The following is a 6,000-nucleotide window of genomic DNA, read 5'->3' on the forward strand; positions in this document are numbered from 1 at the left end:
AGTATTATAATGCCATATGCTACTAGATATTGTATTTTTTTATGTAAGTACCACTTAAAGATGAAATGGTACTGCAGGGGATTCAATTAAACGTGTCCTTCTTTGTAATCATTTATTCAAGTGCATGTCCTTTAAAAATACAGCTAAGTGCTGTTTGACTGCTTTGTGTATCTGTTGGTGACAGCAAATTTATTACATAAATAAATTCTTTCTGAGGTACCAATAGTTATCACCACTTTGCTGCAAGAAAAGATAAACCAAATTATGGATGAGGATCCGGAGGGATGTAAAATAAAACTAGCAGCAAATCTTCCTGTATTCAGATGGGGATTTACTGATGAGCAGAGTTATCTAGGAGTTATGTAAAAAAAAAAATCTAAGTTTGTTTTGGGCTATAAAATTACTAATTTCTTTTCTATACACAATACATTTTCTGAACTGCTTATTTGGGGCTTCCATGTAGAAAAGCTGAAAATACACATTTTTTATTACAGTTTATAAAATGTAATTTATCAGATACATCCATTATGCTGAATATATTTGCTTGGTTGTCTGTTATAAAATAATCATTGGGTAATATATTCATATACTTTCTCTGTGTGGTGTCAGATGGAGGTAAAATAACATTAACTTGTTGTTACTGTCTCCAATATCTGACATATTGAAGGCCAGATGAAATGCCTGTAGCTGGGTCATCCATTTATTGATGGTATACTATATAAAATATGCATGAATCGTACCAAAATAATGGCGGAGGGGACAGGAAAATACCTTTAATGAGGTCACCCATACCCTGCACCCCTACATAAGAAGTGATCCTGCAATGAGATACACCACGCCCTCTAAAGCAGTAGCAACATGTAGGAAACCTATCTGAAAACCCATTGTGAAAACCCACCAGAAACTGCAGCAGCATCTCTGTGTGTCTTTGTCTCTGACTCACTCCACTAGCACATTTATCTTTCTCCCTCTCCCCATAAACTACTTACCTGTCCATGCCCAAGTGATGCAGCGGCATCAATAGGGAGCTGAGCTGCATACGGGCTGAGCAAATGGTCAGCCAATAGCCATTCTCCCAATCAGGAGGCTTGACAAGCAGGTTAACTGGGGCAGTTGTATTGACTAATTAGAGGGCTTAGCACTCTAAAGTTTTGCTTATACTGTATTTCTGTATACCTGGTGTTCTATTGTGGATTGTTTTTTCTATTCCACTTCCCCAAGCAACTCTCATGGATTAAATGGTTTGTCTGAGTTATTAATATTTCCTTATTTCCCTAGTTCCTTTCTGACCTCTGCTTACATACAATAACAATAATCTCATGAATATTTGTGGATGTCAAAAAAGACTGCCCCTCCCCCTACTCTGAAAAGGGAGTGAATAAAAGTGCTGCCCTGAGTGAAATATCTGACTGCTGAGATACTCAGCAGCATGTTGTATGTGTAGGGCTACAAGTCCCAGCATTACGATGACACTGCTGATACACACAGAATCTTCCCCCTACCTGTTCTTGTGCAATGGTCTGCAGAACTTCTCCAGTCTGTCAGCTCTGTGTCTGCAGGATGAGGAGGGAAGATCCTGTGCCTATCATTTGTTTCTTCATTGCCTGCAGCTGCTCAGCAAAGCCTCCAGCCCGTATTCTGTGCTGCTGATAGTAGAAGTGGTTAATCTTTCCTGAAGAATCCAGGGAGAGAGCAGAAAGCAGCAGACGGCAGTGCAGGGGGGTGTGGCCAGTACAGTGACGTCTATGTGCACAGACACAGATCTGCTCCTCAGGCTTGTGCACGAAGCATCATTAGAGCAGGAAGACAAGCTGACATCACAGGTCATGTGACCCTCAGTGAGATCTCAGAAAGGAGCCACTGTAGATGAAGTAAGTGAATTGTAAACCCCTTACATTTGATTAGATAGAAACATACAAAGAACAAAAAAAAAACAATTTAGATATCCCCTATAATCCTCTCTTTAACCCTACTGGTATTGACTTTGGACTGTTAAGCTTACGCCTACCGCTCATTTGCAGTTTCCTCTTGTGTTTTTGACTCTGCTAGACCCCTTACTCTAAATTCAGCCTCTGCCAGGCTTTGAAATTTTCTCAGTTATTACCTGGTATTGTTGATAGTGGCTCAGTTTGGCTATGTTCCACCTTGTTTGCTCCACCACTCAGTGGCTACTTTTCAAATGCAACCTAGGGACTTGTAGCAGCAAAGTATTAAGCAGATTCAGCAGTGCAAAGTCTGAGTGGCATTGCTTCTGCTAAACTGGTAAGATAATAGTTACACTTCTCTCTATAGACTTCTATGGGCAGCATGTTACATGGTCTTTTGATAAAGCTGAAAATGTGTCTCCTCTTGGGAGATGGATTTGGGCATTGAATTTAGGGAACAGATTAGAAATATAAAAAAAGGCCTAAAAACCTAAAAAGCCTGTCCTCACTTTTTGGTATCACATCAATGTGATCCAAGAAGGGTAAAAGCTATGGGCCTATACTAACATCAGAGTAACTGGAGAGGGGATGATGTAACAATATCAATTTGACAGAAGGAAACCTTTCACAGAAGGAAAATATATTTAACCTAAATAGACCGTCCCCTAATGGGTTAAATATTGAGCTGGATCTCAGTTGCTTTCTGTGAATGCCTCCTTAACCTGTTCCGGACACATGACGTACCGGTACGGCATGTTGTCCCGGTACTTAAGGACACATGACGTACCGGTACGTCATGTATAGTTCCGATCACCGCCGCTCGGCGGGCGGTGATCGGAACTCGGTGCCTGCTCAAATCATTGAGCAGGCACCTTGGCTAAATGCACCGGGTGGTCCTGTGAACCCCCCCATGTCGGCGATCGCAGCAAACCGCAGGTCAATTCAGACCTGCGGTTTTCTTCGTTTCCGGGTTATTCGGGTCTCTGGGGACCCGATAACCCGGAACAGGATGGTGATCGGTGGTGTGATAATACACCACCAATCACCATCCCTAGATCCTGAGTGGTGATGGTGTCATCACTTCTCAGGATCGCTCTAATTGGCCGGCTGCAGGGGCGGGAGGTTCAAATTACCGCAGCGCTCCTCTCCTCCTCCTTTTGTGTCCGGGAGCCGAGGAGAGAGCGCTTCACGTCGGATCACCGCAAGGATCATCAGAGCCAGCACCCCAACAACTCCATCTGTGCCCCATCACCCCCATCTGTGCCCCAGCACCCCCAGCACCCAGGTAATTAGGGAAAGGCTAGGGTCAAGTTAGATTAGGCATGGATATTTTAGGGAAAGGGGAAAGTTAGTGAGAAGATTGCATCACCCTAAATCGGGTGTCTGGGGTCCACAGCACAGCTGTGTGACCCTAGACCCCCCAGGGGTGCTGCAGCTTGCCCCCCACAACTTTATTTTTGGGTGCAAGCAGTTTTTTTTTTGTGTGTGTGCGTACGCTGACTGTGTCCGGCACTCTTAGCATCCGGCCACTGTTAGCGCATCGCACACCCCACCGCTGATCAACTTTGGACGGTTGATCAGCGATTTTTAATTTTTTTATTTATTTTTTCACATTTTTTGACCTTTTTTTAGTTAGTCTTTTTTTTTTGTCTGTTAGGTTTAGGGTGAGTTCGCGAACACCCGTGCCCCCACACACACGCACACCAAATAAAGATTTACACGCACGCACATACACACGCAGACACATACTCCCCTATGGCCTGCCAGATGTTCTCGGCCGAGGAGGCATACGCCCTGCTTGCCTCCGACTCTGAGAGTCCCAGTGAGGACGAGGATGACCCCACTTTCCTTTTGTCTTCCGCGTCCTCCTCATCATCTAGCTGATGAGCCCCCAAGGCGGCGAAGCAAGGAGACCGCCATGCTAGGGACCCTGTGGCCCACTCTAGTACGAGCAGCTCTGGGGCTCGTACTAGTTTTCCGGCCCACCAGTTAAATCCACCGGAGTCCCCTGCTCGTGTACAATGGCGATGTCCCTTTGTCCTGAGAGATAATTTTATTACTCCTCGGTTGTCTCCAGGGCAGAGAGGAGGAAACCAGGATGCATTGTGGGGATGTATTGTGTCTGTGTATCCTGAATTGCTGCCTCTGTCCTTGGAGATAAATTGGATTACTTCCCAATTATCTCCAGGACAGAAGACTCTGTAAAACTGTGTATTCTCCTGCCTGTGATAATTACATTAACCCATTGTGTAAGGTAATTGTATCACAGGCAGAGGGGAGGATTTTGTGTGGGAGTGTCTGAGTGTATTGTACGTGTTTACTGTTTGTTTTACAAAACCCTGTGGGTGGTACTAATGTGTATATAGGATCAATAAACCCACAGCTTTGGCTGTCCACTGCTTTACCCTCAACATAGAGCTTGGTCTCGTTCTTGGGGGGATTCACTGTATGCTGTGAGAGACTGATTGCTAGGAGTGTAAGCCGCTTGGGTGCGTTTCCTATTTGTCTGATTGCAGCTATTCGTGAGGTTCCATTCGGGAGTTTGGAGTGCTATGCTGTATTCCGTTCGGGAGTTTGGAGCATTCCCTTCAGGGCCGGATTAACGTAGGGGCTGATGGAGCTGCAGCTCCAGGCCCCTACCATAAAATAGGCCCATCCGCCAGCCAAAAGGCCGTCGGGAGCGGCCCGCGCTAAAAGTCCTCTGTTGTACACAGCGCAGCGTCACACAGCACACAGACAATGCAGAGACGCTCACCTCACGCTGGCAGCAGGGAGGAGCCTGAAGGAGGGACTCAGGAGGAGCGTAATATGATCCTAGAGTGGAAGCTGCTTCTGCCAGCCCCTCCCCTCCCCGCCCACCAACCAATCAGAGCTGAGGCAAGGCAAGCACTAGCAGCTCTGAGTCCTCTGAGTATTACAGGGAGTCTAAGGGCTCTTTCAAACTTGCGTTGTCCGGATCCGGCGTGTACTCCACTTGCCGGAATTACACGCCGGATCCGGAAAAACGCAAGTGAACTGAAAGCATTTGAAGACGTATCCGTCTTCAAAATGCGTTCAGTGTTACTATGGCAGCCAGGATGCTATTAAAGTCCTGGTTGCCATAGTAGTAGTGGGGAGCAGTATACTTACCGTCCGTGCGGCTCCCCGGGCGCTCCAGAATGACGTCAGAGCGCCCCATTCGCATGGATCACGTGATCACATGGATCACGTCATCCATGCGCCTGGGGCGCCCTGACGTCACCCTGGAGCGCCCGGGGAGCCGCACGGACGGTAAGTATACTGCTCCCCCGCTCCCCACTACACTTACCATGGCTGCCAGGACTTTAGAGTCTTGGCAGCCATGGTAACCATTCAGAAAAAGCTAAACGTCGGGTCCGGCAGTGCGCCGAAACGACGTTTAGCTTAAGGCCGGATCCGGATCAATGCCTTTCAATGGGCATTCATTCCGGATTCGGCCTTGCGGCAAGTGTTCAGGATTTTTGGCCGGAGCAAAAAGTGCAGCATGCTGCGGTATTTTCTCCGGCCAAAAAACGTTCCGTTCCGGAACTGAAGACATCCTGATGCATCCTGAACGGATTTCTCTCCATTCAGAATGCATTAGGATAAAACTGATCAGGATTCTTCCAGCATAGAGCCCCGATGACGGAACTCTATGCCGGAAGAAAAGAACGCAAGTGTGAAAGGGCACAAAGAATAGAAATGAATCGAATGAGTCACAGGTTAAAAGAATCTAAAGATCCGACTTAGTTAGTGACTCATTTGATTCTTTGAGTTAAAAGAGCCATGAGTCAGACTCTAGAACAGTTTACACTGAGGCTCTCGGCTGCTTTTGTTGCAGCAGTGATAAGATTAAGGGACAGGAGCAGAGAGATAAGAGAAGTGACAGATGACACAGAGTTTAGATTACAGGTTGAATTAACCCTTTAGGATCAAATTGGCTTCTCAGGAGATATATATGTTAAATGCATCACGTTCAGTAGCTATATAACTAAGGGTGGGTTCACATCTCCTTTATGGATTCCGTTAAGTGGGGACTATTTTATTATCAGCCAGTGACTGTGTTACTGTAATACTG

Source organism: Bufo bufo, chromosome 5 (genome assembly GCF_905171765.1).
Source record: "Bufo bufo chromosome 5, aBufBuf1.1, whole genome shotgun sequence".
Taxonomy (NCBI): domain Eukaryota; kingdom Metazoa; phylum Chordata; class Amphibia; order Anura; family Bufonidae; genus Bufo; species Bufo bufo.